Below are 16,740 nucleotides of genomic sequence, written 5' to 3'. Positions count from 1 at the left end.
ACTTTGGGTGTGCTGTATCTCAACAAAAGGGAAATGTCCACATTGTAAGTAGCTAGGATGCTAACAGCTAGGATGATATCAACTGCATGAATGCGTGTGTTTACAGTCTTTCAAAATACCTCAGGACCACAGGATGCTAATGCTAAAACACTAAAATATCCCAACTAGGGGCTGCTATGACAAATGGAATTGTTTCGTATTCAGAAACAAAATTATGCGTCCTTGATTGAGTAGGGACTGGCGTTTAAACAGTACTAACCAGACCGAAAAAAGAAGAATCTATCGGTGCTTAATTTTGGTGCAAAATGAATGCAGACTCAGCCGTCAGCAACAAGTGCTTGGCGGTGATATTGTACCAGTAACATCTTGTAAGTAATGTACCAGTAACGTCTTGTAAGTAATGTACCAGTAACGTCTTGTAAGTAATGTACCAGTAACGTCTTGTAAGTAATGTACCAGTAACGTCTTGTAAGTAATGTACCAGTAACGTCTTGTAAGTAATGTACCAGTAACGTCTTGTAAGTAATGTACCAGTAACGTCTTGTAAGTAATGTACCAGTAACGTCTTGTAAGTAATGTACCAGTAACGTCTTGTAAGTAATGTACCAGTAACATCTTGTAAGTAATGTACCAGTAACGTCTTGTAAGTAATGCACCGGTAACGTCTTGTAAGTAATGTACTAGTAACGTCTTGTAAGTAATGTACCAGTAACGTCTTGTAAGTAATGTACCGGTAATGTCTTGTAAGTAATGTACCAGTAACGTCTTTTAAGTAATGTAACAGTAACGTCTTGTAAGTAATGTACCAGTAACGTCTTGTAAGTAATGTAACAGTAACGTCTTGTAAGTAATGTAACAGTAACGTCTTGTAAGTAATGTACCGGTAACATCTTGTAAGTAATGTACCAGTAACGTCTTGTAAGTAATGTACCAGTAACGTCTTGTAAGTAATGTAACAGTAACGTCTTGTAAGTAATGTACCAGTAACGTCTTGTAAGTAATGTACCAGTAACATCTTGTAAGTAATGTACCAGTAACGTCTTGTAAGTAATGCACCGGTAACGTCTTGTAAGTAATGTACCGGTAACGTCTTGTAAGTAATGTACCGGTAACGACTTGTAAGTAATGTACCGGTAACGTCTTGTAAGTAATGTACTAGTAACGTCTTGTAAGTAATGTACCGGTAACGTCTTGTAAGTAATGTACCGGTAACGTCTTGTAAGTAATGTACCAGTAACGTCTTGTAAGTAATGTACCAGTAACGTCTTGTAAGTAATGTACCAGTAACGTCTTGTAAGTAATGTACCAGTAACGTCTTGTAAGTAATGTACCAGTAACGTCTTGTAAGTAATGTACCGGTAATGTCTTGTAAGTAATGTACCAGTAACGTCTTTTAAGTAATGTAACAGTAACGTCTTGTAAGTAATGTACCAGTAACGTCTTGTAAGTAATGTAACAGTAACGTCTTGTAAGTAATGTAACAGTAACGTCTTGTAAGTAATGTACCGGTAACGTCTTGTAAGTAATGTACCAGTAACGTCTTGTAAGTAATGTACCAGTAACGTCTTGTAAGTAATGTAACAGTAACGTCTTGTAAGTAATGTACCGGTAATGTCTTGTAAGTAATGTACCGGTAATGTCTTGTAAGTAATGTACCAGTAACATCTTTTAAGTAATGTAACAGTAACGTCTTGTAAGTAATGTAACAGCAACGTCTTGTAAGTAATGTAACAGTAACGTCTTGTAAGTAATGTACCAGTAACATCTTGTAAGTAATGTACCGGTAACGTCTTGTAAGTAATGTACCGGTAACTTCTTGTAAGTAATGTACCAGTAACGTCTTGTAAGTAATGTACCGGTAACTTCTTGTAAGTAATGTACCACTAACGTCTTGTAAGTAATGTACCAGTAACGTCTTGTAAGTAACGTCTTGTAAGTAATGTAACAGTAACGTCTTGTAAGTAACGTCTTGTAAGTAATGTTCCACACAGTCTTACATTAATTTTTTACTTTTTTGCTGACTATGGGTGCAACGATAAACGGTGATAATGATAAAACTACCGACGGTTAGTATTAGCATATTCAATTAAAATGATTTTATAACAGTGATTGACAGCCACACTTTTATAGAATTATGGACCAACTAGCGTTAGCTTCGTAGCAAGCTTGAATGCTAACAGGAGACATTAATGTCTCTACAAATACATAACTGTCTGAACAACTAACTGTATTGCTGTAATAATTATGTTTTTTTGTTTTTTTTTAATGTATTACTTAGTAATTTAATTTATATCATTGAAGTATTTCAATTAGTAGTCCAAAAAAAATGTCAAAAAATACAAATAGACCATTTAAGCACCTACACGGTTTTTAAAATATCAATTTGGGGCTAGTATCAGTTCAAATGTAAATTAAACCTATCATTAGTATCAATATGTCAAGGGATGGACTTTGACTCGTATTTATTTTATCGTGAAGATTAAAAATTGTCGATGAAATATCAAAAGATTCTATGCCACGAGCTAAGACTATCGATGCCAGCGGGTCTGACCGTGTTTAACTTTTCTGGCATCTTTGTTTACGCCCTTTGTCTTGAGTCTGCACCCAGCTTGGCAGCCGCTAGCAAGCTGACTTGCTTCTGTGGACCGACTCCAAATTGTAGTCGTGCTCGCTCCCTTTTTAAACGTGTCTTTTAACAGCCCTGCACTCCTGTTGCCATCAGGGCCGTTTCTTGCCACAGGCAAACCCGGCGAACGCCTGGGGCCCCCAAGCCAACAGGAGGCCCCAAAGCTGCATGTTCAACCTCATCTGAAGAGAATGTGATGATGATGTGTTGATTACGTTTCCTATATTTTTGAAAACAAACATAACATACAGTATATAACAAATCGCCTGCAATGATAAGCTGTGGTTGGCAGCCACACAACAAGTAATGTCGCTGTATGAACATTAGTTATAAAAAAAATAAATGTTAAGTTAAATTATATCTTGCTGTGAAAGTTCAATTATAAATTGACACTACCTAAAACATTACCCAGGGTACTTTAAACAGTACTGTAGCATTCAACACAGACAACATAATAACGTCATATATATATATTATATATATATGTATATATATATATGCATGTGTATATATATATATATATATATATATATATATATATATATATATATATATATATATACTATATATATACACGCTGAGAAATAGCTCCGTGCCTGCCTACTTTATGGGTTATAGATAAACCTATGGATAACGGAGACATATATAATAGTCTCCTTTTCAGGTGAGAGAGGCCGCTAAAGGCAGTGCCTTTAAGGCACGCCCCCAAGATTGTTGTCCGTGTGGAAATCGGGAGAAATTCGGGAGATTTTCGGGAGGGGCACTGAAATTCGGGAGTCTCCCGGGAAAATCGGGAGGGTTGGCAAGTATGGCGATATGGACTGACAATGCTTTGCTAACAAGACAGAATGCTATTAGGCAAGGACAAAGCTAACATTCGTAGCTGCGACTGTTGACCAAGTGTTTGCAGAACAACACACTCCCGTGGTTTCAGCTCATGAAAGCCCAGTTATAACTCAGAGGAATTACTCAGGATGTGACAAACTATTTCCACGTTGTGGCCGTGTTTTAGTGGCCGGGTGACAGCCATAACAATGACCCTTGGAAGATCCTTCATGAGTACTGTAATCCACAGTAGAACACACTCAAAGCTACTATATAAACTACACCTTTTTGGTTTTTTGTGTTGTGTTTGTGTGTCTTCTCAAGTGCTCTGTGGATTGCTATTCAGAGTGTTGCAGGGCTGAGATTGGTTTGGAATAGGGACTGTTTTCTACAGCAGTGTTTTTAACCATAGGGCCAGGGCCTACTGTTGGGCCGCAAGCGCCCACTACAGGCCTACCAAAGAGTATCTGTTTCTCTGCTGTGGTCCGTATTGGCCACAGCAATACTCAGTTGTAATATTCTTTTCCACCAATTGTGGCAGTAATGACAAAATCAAACAAACAGAAGAAATTGAGCTAAAGTTACAGAGAAGCTTCTCAAGCGCAAAAATTATGACTAAAGTGGTGAAGCTGTATTTTCATTTGCACTTATTTTTTATTGACAGTTAAAAACATATGCATTATTAATTTAGTTTATTTATTTTATCCATACATAATTGTATGTAAATTTATTTGTTATCATTTATTGATCAGTCGCTTCTTATGCAGCATATTTGGTTGATACTTATTTTTCTAATCAGCCTGACCTAAGCCTAAGGTTTATGTGATAGACACATAATAATCTTTGTGATTAACACATAGTTTCATATCATTTGACAAGGTTGTAAACGGTAAGTAGGTTATATATACAGTAATTACTAAATACAGTTAAAATCAAGAGTAAGATGACTAATTCAGTGTTAATATTTGAGTGCGCCCTGGGCCCCTCTGTAGTGGAAAAGTTGGGCCCCAAGGTCAAATAGGTTAAGAACCCCATCCTTACAGTATTAGTTCGTCGGATTGATTCATATTATGTGTGATTTTTGTAAAGAAAACAAAATATATATTAAAAAAAGCTACTATATTGGATTAAAGGAGTATAAAATGACTATATTGGTCTTATTTCATGTTTAAATGTTTCTAATAATGTTAAAAAGTATGTTTTTAAAAGGGTGTATACAGTTTAAGTTCCAACTATAAAAATATCCGATTAAATAATAATAATTGTACTTTGCCGAATGGAATGTCTTTATCGCGGCAATGTCCAACTGCGATAAACAAAGGACAACTGCATAATAATGGTGTCTCGTCCTCAAAAGACAAGTTGTGTATCTCAGTTGTTCAACATAAATATGTCTGTCCAGCTTTATAATAATTACATTACAGTGATTATTTGTTTTAACTGTGTTAAAAAAAAAAACAGTTATTTAAATAAAACACATATAGTCACCTCTCCTTTTTTTGTCAAAGTGGCCCCCATAGTAATGAAAGCTAGAGAGAGCCCTGCTCTATCAAAATCTGCAAACTGGATTTATACTTTGTTAAGTTATATCAGTTAAATAAATGTTAATTTTTTTCTGTTAGGTTAAGCAGGAAATACATATTTAATTACATACGTATTTGGTTATTTTGCACAAAAAATATAGTGTTTAACAACCTGTTTCCTATTCATATTACTCAAAAACATGCACAACTAATTACATTCTTGTTGGAGTCAAAGAGTCATTGAATATTTTTGTGTCGATTGTCAGTCCTCAGGTCGTCATGGTAACTGATTGATTCGATGCAACTGGAATCTTCTTGTTTGTTGAAGATGTTTCATGAATTAAAACTGGAACATCTTCAACAAACACAGACATTCGATGTGTCTGCATCCAATCTTCGTAAATAGAATAAAACTTATTTCACACGAATAAAAGAAGACAAAAAAAAAAGAACTGACAAAATCTACTGTAAGATTAAAAAGACTAGATTTTTAAAAAATACTAAAAACTATTCTGAAAACAAGCATTCAACTTGCAATTCTTAAATTAGGCATCCTTAGGATGTCGCAGAATCTTTAAACAAGATTATTTTATGTGGAGGAAACCAAAGTATCTCATTTGAATAGTTATTTTCTCAATTTTAACATTTTTAAACTAGAATAGACATCATTTTATTATTTTGGTTAAAATTAAGATTATGATGCAAAGTCAATGACTAAAAATAAGTAAATAGCTCTTAAAGGGGCATTGCACATTTTTGGGAATTTTGACATTGATTCACAATCCTTATGAGAGACAAGAACACACAGATGAAGCTAATGGGAGTCACCATTGTAGCCTTCAAAGCCCTCTAAAACAATTTCAAAACCCTCCATCAACGTTTTATATACACACTACAAGTATAAATATATAATGTAGTAACAGACACCTTCATAACAATGTGTAATATGTTCAATATTTACCGTGTTTTGGTCATTTTAATCATTGTCGGAAATGATTTCTTCCGCCCATTGATTTCCGTTTCCATAGCAGCGCACGTCTGAATTCTGGAAACGTGTGTTCCTACTTCCTGAAACAAACACGAGTGTGTTTTCTAATCATGGCAGACTTGGTAACAGACAACGAAGACGAATATTTTTGGTCAAATAAAGATCGAAAACATTCTTTTTTTGAAGCTGAATATACTGAGGATGAACTGCGGCTTAAAGTAACAAGCAAAAAGGAAGGGTGAGAGGTTGAAGCAGACGGAAGCCGAGAGAGTGAGGTGAAAGGGACTTTGAGCCAAACTATTTAGACATAAATAAAGTGCTTAACCAAATAAACCGGAAAAAAACTTACCTGGCCAGCTGGACCAAACGCCAAATTGTCCATCGAGTGAGTCACACTTTAAAATCGTTTGTGATACACGCAGCACGTCATGCATGCTATTACAACTACAGTACTTACGCTGTCCAGCTAGCTGTGTACAAACCAAACATGAAATGTGGGCTAATACTTAACAGATACTGTAATCAATGTTCATGTTTTTCAGTCAGTACAGATCGGTGTTCTATCGTAGTGTTGTGCATTACAAACACAAACGCGTTTTGTGTTGTCGTAGAAGCTAGCTTATCTCTTTCCGTAGTCAGCTTTTACGGCTAATACTGAAGCATGCCGATGAGTTACTATGATCGAAAAGGAGTTCCTCAGTGTTCACTCTTACAACAACAATGTTGCTACAGTTTGGTTATTATACAGGTTATGGAATGTAAATTAAATATTGTTGATGCTTTTTGAATGCATTTTAAAGCGATTTAGAGGTAGAACTGATAGCGCCAAGTAGCTGCATTGCTAGCCACCTTGAACGAAAGATTCTTTACATCCATCCATGCATTTTCTACCGCTTGTCCCGTTCGGGGTCGCGGGGGGTGCTGGAGACTAGCTCAGCTGCATTCGGGCGGAAGGCGGCGTACACCCTGGACAAGTCGCCACGTCATCACAGGGCCAACACAGATAGACAGACAACATTCACACTCATATTCACACACTAGGGCCAATTTAGTGTTACCAATCAACCTATTCCCAGGTGCATGTCTTTGGAGGTGGGAGAAAGCCGGAGTACCCGGAGGGAACCCACGCAGTCACGGGGAGAACATGCAAACTCCACACAGAAAGATCCCGGGCGCAGGATTGAATTTAGGACTACTCAGGACCTTCGTATTACATGTTAAAGTTAAAGTTAAAGTACCAATGATTGTCACAAACACACACTAGGTGTGGCGAAATTATTCTCTGCATTTGACCCATCACCCTTGATCACCCCCTGGGAGGTGAGGGGAGCAGTGAGCAGCAGCGGTGGCCGCGCCCCGGAATCATTTTTGGTGATTTAACCCCCAATTCCAGCCCTTGATGCTGAGTGCCAAGCAGGGAGAATGCAAAAAAAAAATGTTTGTCTTCTTGTCTCTCATAATGATGGGGATCGAGAGGCAAAATTCCACAAAAAAGTGCAGTTCTTTTTAAAACTAGGGACATTTCTAGACATAAAATTGTAAAACTTGGCAAGCTGGAAATAATTTGTAGTGTGCCAACAAGGCATCCTCCCTTTTTAGGGAGTTAGTGAGCTGAATCACCGATAGCCAACCCAATGGGAGTCATTTCTCTGAGCATCTTTGCCTCCCAATAGTACACACACAGCTATGATCAACCTTGGAGTTGTTTATCTTAGCATGTTAGCATCATAATATTGTTATAGTAGTCAGTGTTTGTACGCCACGCCACTACGAACAACCTTGTAGGAGAACATAAAAGTCAATAGAGGGGATAATTGTACGGGGGACACTAGTGGGACATGACACCCCCCCGGGTCCTTGAACGGTTTGTATGTCGGGTGCATATACAATCGGCCATTTAGCATTCGGCTTTGATGACGACTACGCCGCCTTCGCCGCAGGAAGAAGACTTTAGCGTTCGCCCATGCAGCAGAGGGTCAAGGCCGTGGAGACGAGGGGGGAGGACTCACTTCAGATGAGTGCAGTGAGACATCACAGATGAGGATTAGTGCCGAGTCGCGTAAGTGCTCTCCACATGTGTAATTCCACATAAAAAATAGGAAAAAAACCACCACAGATTTAGAGCAAATACAGTCTGGACCTTTAAGACTAAGCCAGTAAAACGTCATAAAACAAAGAGGGTCAGTAATGGAGGACTTATCAGCTATAGGGGCCTTGTTTTTAAGGAACAAATGAAAAATATGACAGGAATTACAAGAATAAAGTCAAAATATTACAAGAATAAAAGTGTACTTTTGGTCTCAATTTAAGATGTCCGATAATGGATTTTTTGCCGATATCCCGATATGGTCCAACTCTTAATTACCGATTCCGATATCAACCGATACCGATATACGGTCGTGGAATTAACACATTAATATGCCTAATTTTGTTGTGATGCCCCGTTGGATGCATTAAACAATGTAACAAGGTTTTCCCAAATAAGAGAACAACTTCAACTCAAGTTATGGAAAAAAGTGCCAACATGGCACTGCCATATTTATTATTGAAGTCACAAAGTGCATTATTTTTTTTAACATACCTCAAAACAGCAGCTTGGAATTTGGGACATGCTCTCCCTGAGATAATCCTGATACCCACTACAACTATGGGAAATACTATACTTTGACTTTCACAAAGTTTTTGAAGTTTTTTAAACATGCCTCAAAACAACAGCTACAAAAACAATGAAGGCACACAGCTTCAGTCCAGAGTATACTAGAGTAATAAAGTAAACAACAACATAGTCCTCCTTTAGTGCAAGACTGCCTGGCATACTGTATAACAGGAAATTATAAACTGGGCTCAATCTGCCCAGCTTTAACGTATTTGTATGAGTAACACAAATGTGCTGCAAGCTAGTGGTGAGTGCTTGAAGTGGCCTACCAGTCAGTCAGAGCTTCTGAAATGCTGCGTTGAGATAGAGCACCTCTGTTCACTGCAAACTGCAAAGTGTGCGCCATGCAGGGCTGACTAGCCACACCAAACTCCACCGTAGCTTTTGCCATACTGCGTGCGTTGTCCCTGACCACAACGTGGTCTGTCGCCCTTGGGTGGTTTTTGTTGTATTTTTGTTTTTTTTCGGCGGAGTCTTTAAGCGACAACTGTGTGGTACTACTTTTTTCCGGTGTTTGCTTTTCATCCACTGTGATGAGGTGGCGACTTATGGCGAGGGTGTACCTCGCCTTCCACCCGAATGCAGCTGAGATAGGCTCCAGCACCCACCGCGACCCCAAAAAGGGACAAGCTGTAGAAAATGGATGGATGGATGCTTTTCATCCATCTTCCGCTTGTATTCATCGTGTATCTCCTTATGATTCTTGAAGAGGTGGGAGATCAAATTGTTTGTATTAAAGGAATACGTCTTGGTTCCTCCTCGCATAACCAACTTTTTGCAGTCATTGCAAATTTCCAGTTTTTTATCCGTCAGAGGCACTTTAAAATAATAATAATAATAGACGTGGTGTCGTTAGTCAGTCACCGAGCGAGCTTGCTTGTTAGCCACGGCTACAGCACCGGCAACAACACACTCTTGTTGTTGTTATGCTCCGCTCGCGGCGGTTTGATGAGGTCATCAAATAAACCTCTCATGCTGCAGTCGTCAACTCCTGTGTTGTGTGTGGGAGAGGGGAGAGGGGAGGGGCTGCTGACTGGGAGTGAAGTGAAGTGAAGTGAATTATATTTATATAGCGCTTTTCTCTAGTGACTCAAAGCGCTTTACATAGTGAAACCTGATATCTAAGTTACATTTAAACCAGTGTGGGTGGCACTGGGAGCAGGTGGGTAAAGTGTCTTGCCCAAGGACAAAACGGCAGGGACTCGGATGGCGGAAGCGGGGATCGAACCTGGAACCCTCAAGTTGCTGGCACGGCCACTCTACCAACCGAGCTATACCCCCCCAAGGGAGACACATCTGCTCTGTACGTCCGTGTTTTACCGGATATGTACCGCTCTGTACAGTGGCGTTTTAAAAAGTCATTAATTTTACTTTTTGAAACCGATAACAATAATTTCCGATATTACATTTTAAAGCATTTATCGGCCGATATCGGACATCTCTAGTGTCAATGGTCTCAAAAATAATTAGAATTTTTTTTTTTTTACTGTTTCTTCCTACTCCATTTTGAAACTGGAAATGTGTGACATGCCCAGTTGTACAGTACAAAGGGGATTCATGTGGCCCCATTCATTGTGGTTTACCTGACACATGAAACGTGACCAATTGGGGGTTGCCCTATCCATTTTACCCACCATATGGCAGTAGAGTGTGGAATATCTTAAAACGTGTTTTGTGGCAATTTCAACTTTGACCACAAGGCCAGTTTCTACGTGGAGTGGCGCTTTCCATCATTTTCAGCAGACTTCTGTCATGACCTGAGAAGTCATGTCTCATATTGTGTTTGTTGCGGTTCTCCTATGTTCGAGTCCAGTTCTGTTCCAGCGCGTTTTCCCTGTGTTTACTTTTCTTGTTGCCTTGGACACTAAATGGACACACCTGTCTCCAGTTTATGATGAGTAGTCCCACCTGTCTACTTAGTTAATCACTCTTCTGTCACCCAGCCTTAGTTGGTGGATCAACGCTCGCTATACGCAACACTTTGCGTTTTCTTCTTTTCGCCACGCTTAGTAGTTTTTTGCCCTGCAAAAGACTTTCATCTTGTTCGCTTTGGGCAACTGCTTTCGTTTTTCTGCTCCACGCTATGCTAGTGTCTTAGTTTTGTATTCTGGACTCGCCGTGTGGAATTTAAATGGATTCTTACCTGCACGCCACTGCCTGCTTGTTCTTCAGAATCCGTGAGAACACAACCATCGCAGCTATGCGACCCCAACAATGTAACAACTTCATTGCAAAGTTATTACCCCCCCACCCCCCCTTCCTCTCATGGGAGATCCACCCAGGAATGAGGCCATAAGAATCCCCTCCCTACTGTAACTGTATGCATGTTCGACATAAATTAAAACCATAACCTGCCAGGGGGCTGGAAATTAAAAATTAAAACTAAATTACATTAAAACCATAAAAAGTCCAATTAAATAAAGTAAAATAATTAATTAGTTAAAATCAACTAAGTAAAATTGTATTAATTAATTAAAATGTAAATTTAAATACAAATTACAACCAAAAAAATTAAAACCATAAACTGCCAGAGGCCTGGAAATAAGAAATTACAACTAAATTAAATTAAAACCATAACAATTTAAATTAAATACAAAATGTAATTAATTAAAATAATTAATTAGTTAAAATTAATTAAGTAAAGTTAAATGAATTGATTAAAAATTAAATTAAATTAAAATTACAACCAAAAAAATTAAAAACCAAAAAAATTAAAACCATAAACTGCCAGGAGGCTGGAAATTACAAATTAAAACTAAATAAAATTAAAACCATAAAAATTAAAATAAAATAAAAAATAGAATAAATAAAAGTAATCAATAAGTTAAAATTAATTAAGTAAAATTAAATTAATTAATTAAAATTAAAATTACCACCAAATAAAATTACAACCATAACCAGTCAGGGGGCGTGACGTAAGGCAGTGGTCCCCAACCACCGGGCCACGGCCCGATTGGTACCGAGCCGCACAATTTTTTTTTTTTATTATTAAATCAACATAAAAAACACAATATATACATTATATATCAATATAGATCAATACAGTCTGCAGGGATACACTCCGTAAGCACACATGATTGTATTTCTAAGGGATTGTATTTCTAAGGGATGCAGAGACGAGAGGCAGACGGTGAGTAAAAGAATTGTAATCAATGTAAACAAAAGGCACGCTCACATGGAGAGAAGAAATGAACAGAAAACTGACTCACAAAAGGAGTGGAGAAAAAAAAAAGAAGGCGAGTGCACAAGACATGGAACAACGCGTACACTTGAACCGATGATCCGACCCTGTCTGGAAGACAAGGCTGCACTGAAATAAAAGAGAATCGGGCAGCAGGTGTACAAGTTTGTGCACGACGCGAGGAAGTGAACATTACCAAATAAGGGCACAGGACAAGAAGTAAAATACCACAGAAAGAGAAAAAGCAAACATCGGTCCAAAAACAGTTACAAGGATGTAACAATACCCACAACCAAAGTTGCCGTTTCACTAGAATAAACATGCAGCTTTAGGCAAAAAAAGATGTCTTGGAAAAATGTGTTTAGTTTTACTTGAATAAAATCTGATTATGACAACATAAAGTCACAATTTTATACAAAGTACATTCATGAGTAAAGGAGTACAAATAAGAGAGAAAAAAAGTCCAATAGTATTCATTCAACATCAACAAAAACGTAACTTTACGAGAAGCAGGAAGTAGCAATTTAACGAGAAAAAGCTATAATGATATAAGCTGTTTCTTCTTAGCTACAGTTAAAGGGAAATTACAAAAAGGACTTAATGTTTATTTTCAATACACCGTCATCGCTTTTCCGAGATAAGGTGACAACTTTATGGGGAGGGAAAATGGTCGTCGTATGAGTAGTCTTCATATCAGCTGAGGATCACATGACTAACGCTGTGACAAAATGTCACCAAGCCAGCTGATCCGCTGAGGGTCTTTAGTCTTAGCATGTTAGCAGCGGAATGTTGTTACCATAGTCATAAATTGTACAGGAAAAAAAAGTTATGCAAGTAAAAAATAATAGTTTTACAGAAAAGTTTCCGAAAAGTATTTCTTAAAGGAGACCTATGATGATTTGAATCCATATTTTAAAAACTCCTTTGTGGTCTAGATCAGTGATTCTCAAACTGCCATGGTACGCTAATTTTTTCTTACACTTTGAACCCTGCAGCTTATAAAACGGTGCGGCTAATTTGTGCATTTTTCTTCACTGACGGCCACAATAAAAGGTTTTCAAAAAACAAGCAAATACACTGAGAATGTGCTTTATTGTTTGTGTTACGGCGCCATCTTTTGGACAAGTTCGCTCACTTCAGCCTCCATTTACCGGTAGGGCTTTTAACAGGAAGTAGAATTGCCGCTCAGTTTTCTGACCGTCCATAGCGTTTTTACTTGCATGGATTCTTCATTCATAAGTCCAAGCAACATTTGTAAGTTTTACAATATAACTATTACAATTCATACTTACTAAAATGTCCCAAATGTGTGAGGTCAATAGGTGTTTTCAAGCATATTTGTACGTACTATCGTAATAAAATGCCGCTATTTTCGTTAGCACCAGCTTATATGCTAACACATTTCTGAGTGTCTATGTTAGTATTATTAACTTGTTCTTTTTGTACTGTTTTAATTTCACAAATTCCTCAGTAAATTCACCAAGACGTCACCGTGGAGTTATTGAGTCTGTTTTGCTGACTGGAGAGCTAGCTTCCGCAGCTAGTGGGTCCATGATGATGACTTCCGTTTTGTTTGATCAGCCGTTTTACTGCCATGTTACAGGCCCCGTTTAGAAACAATTAAGGTATGTAAATAAACATTTACAGAATCTTGCTGTGTAAATAACTCATTTGACAACGTACATATTTGCTGCTAATATATGGAAAAATATATTTAGCGGGTGCGGCTAATATACCGGTGTGCTCTGTCGTCCGGAAAATACGGCAACTAAATATTTAAACACAGTTTTACTGTTCAAACTGTGTGTAATGTTACAGTGGCCAAAAATATTAAATATACTTGTTAAATAAAACCACTGCCTTGTTTTAATGAATATTTAGGCCTACTACTGCATTTCAATGTTGGTCATGTGGGGTTGATTTTGTAATGGTTCAATTAATGTAAATAGATGTTTTTTAATCCAAACAACTCCAACACCCATACATTCCAGAAATGGCCACAAACAGGAGCCATAGTGACAAAGTTGGGGTGGCTCCCACATGACCACCACCTCCTTCCTCCCTAGTCCTCCTCTTCCTCAGAGGGGTTCTGTGATATCTTGGTTGTCTCCTGGCCAGCCTGAATGGATGCATTGTGCGACTGTGCAGTCCACTCGGGTACACACACACACACACACACACACACACACACACACACACACACACACACACACACACCTGTCAACACATGTCCTTGGCAGCGGGGGTGCTGAGACCCCCCAAGAGCCCACGCCCACATGCTTTCTTGAACACACACTTTCTTAAACGCCAACCAACAGAATTCAATAAATATATCATTTGGCTGGCGTACATGCAGATGTATACATACAAACAAAGGCACTTGGTCGAGGGTCAGGTTGCTTATTTACCAGGGTGGGCCAGGCCAGGATTGAGACATAAACTACTTGTAACTGGATACTCACCTTTAATCACTTGCAGACTTACTGCTGGAGAGGAGGAGGACTTTTTGAGTGGGCTGCTTTTGGTACAGCTTATACAAATGTTTTTTTGATTTATATTTTATTGAATTTTTATTATCATAACTCCCTCTTAAATTGTTGGATTTACCCAATTTTTCCTGTAATGTTGCCTCAAAAAATATTCTTGTATTCTTGTAGCTTAACAACATATTTTCACCGACTTGTGAAGTTGCATTTGTTTGGGAATCCCGAAATTTAAGTTTTGAAATGGCAACATTTTTATTTTTTTTACTTTTTTTCTTTAGCTTTTGCGACGCTAAATTTTTTTCATAATTTAACTTACTAAATTACGCTCATGTGGCATTTCTGACATGTACTGGTTAAGATTACAACCTTATTTTTTGTTGCACTATTGGAAACATATAATTTTATTCTTGGAACTTTACAGCATATTTTTACATATTTGTGGGGTTGCATTTGCTTGGGAATTATATTTACTTTTTGAAATTGCAACATTATTTATTTAAATTTTTTCATTGTAATTTAGCTTTTCGAGAGCTACTTTTTTTCCTCTAGTAATCTAACTTTCTTACAAAGTTACGTTTGTTAAGTTAAAGTTAAAGTACCAATGATTGTCACACACTAGGTGTGGCGAAATTATTCTCTGCATTTGACCCATCACCCTTGATCACCCCCTGGGAGGTGTGTGGGAACTTTGACATTTGCTGAATTACAACATTAATCTTGTTACATTACTGGAAGAAATATAATTTTACTATTGTAGCTCTACAACATTTTTTAACCGTTTAGAGTTCATTTCTACACTTGCTCATATACATTCTTGTGTCGTTACTACTTTTTTGTCATTATCAAAGTTATTTTTAGTTGTATTATGACTCATCCGAGTATTAAAGGTTTTTAACTTGAAATTGTTGGATGCAGAAAAAAAACCTTAAATATTATTGTAATTTGACAATATTTTTTTCGTAATTTCTATTTCATGTTTCTACTCTTTAAAATTACAACAATATTCTTGTTAAATTCCTAAAAAAAATTGTTTTTTCTTGTAGCTTCATGACTTTTTTTTACAATTTAGAGTACATTTTTACAATTGCTTGTACATTCTTGTATCTTTACATTTATTTTTCCTCATAATTAAACTGTTTTATTATTCAGTTTTATAGTGACTTCTCCTAGCATTAACTGTTTATCATTTTTAATTTTACTAACTCGGGAAAAAAGACTTACTAAATTGTAATTGTAACTTTGCAATATTTTTCCCATAAATATTACTTGAAGTACCAGTTTAATGGAAAAAGTAGTTGCTTTTGTATTGAAGCGATTATCATATAGTTCTGATTTATAACACCAAAAGACTTACAAAGTATATATTTTTTAAATAATATAGATCTCACAATGAGCATGAGCGGTCATGTGATCTGTGACATGCATGTACTAACCAGAGATTCCTTCAACAACAACAACACGACTTAAGGCATACTTCGTGGGAGACAACGATTACTTTGGAACAAATTATGATCCAGAACCTTATTATTATTAGCCTTAATAAACGGAGGATGAGCAACAAGGTTTAGAAGCTGTGTGCCAAACAGAAGCCGCTTAAATGAAACATGTGAGCATCATCTAGCACTATTGCTAAGTGCTAAACAAGAAATACAACCTAACATAATAAATTAATCACTTGCTGTACAATGTCTGCTCTCACTGGGATGCCAACAAATAGGATGTAAAAATCTTCCTGTAATATGAAAATGAATCATAATCCACATGAAGCGTTAAAAAGAACAAAAGGTGATGCAACGCAAGCGTCATTTTGTGGTTTTCTCGACATTTCCGGTCAAAGTTGACCAACTTCTCAATTTAAGGCCATAACTTTCTACTATTCAGGTGAAAGGCATGATTTATAATCCAGAATAAACTTTCACCAGTTCAGAAGCGGCAGGACACCGGCCGGCTCAATATGTCAATACAGCAACATAAAGCTAGTTACCTCTCAGTGATCAATGCGCCACCAAAAGTAGTTCCTTAACGTTAACGCTTATAATACCAATATCGCTTATATATAGTTAATTTTCAGGTCATGAGTATACAGTAAATTGAGTATTTTTTGTGGTTTTTAGAGGGCTTTGTGGACGGAATAGAGGAGCCCTCTTTGATTCAATCACTCTTAGCTGACTTAATTTTTTTATGAGGTGGTGACTTGTCCAGGGTTACACCGAGTGCAGCTGGGTAAGGTTCCAGACCTTTCCCCCCCCCCCCCCCCCCAACCCAGAGAGGTACAAGCGGTAGGAAATGGATGGATGGATTTACAATTTCGAATGCATTAAAAAAAAGACAAATACCGACATACAGTGTATGTGTTCTTGTCTTACATGGAGATTATGAACGATAAACAGCACGTCTTTCCTATTCTTGCAGTTCCAATATGACTGATGTGCTGATATAGGCAGAGGAGTTACCC

Source organism: Entelurus aequoreus, linkage group LG12 (assembly GCF_033978785.1).
Source record: "Entelurus aequoreus isolate RoL-2023_Sb linkage group LG12, RoL_Eaeq_v1.1, whole genome shotgun sequence".
Taxonomy (NCBI): Eukaryota; Metazoa; Chordata; class Actinopteri; order Syngnathiformes; family Syngnathidae; genus Entelurus; species Entelurus aequoreus.
Note: the sequence above shows the minus strand (reverse complement) of the source record.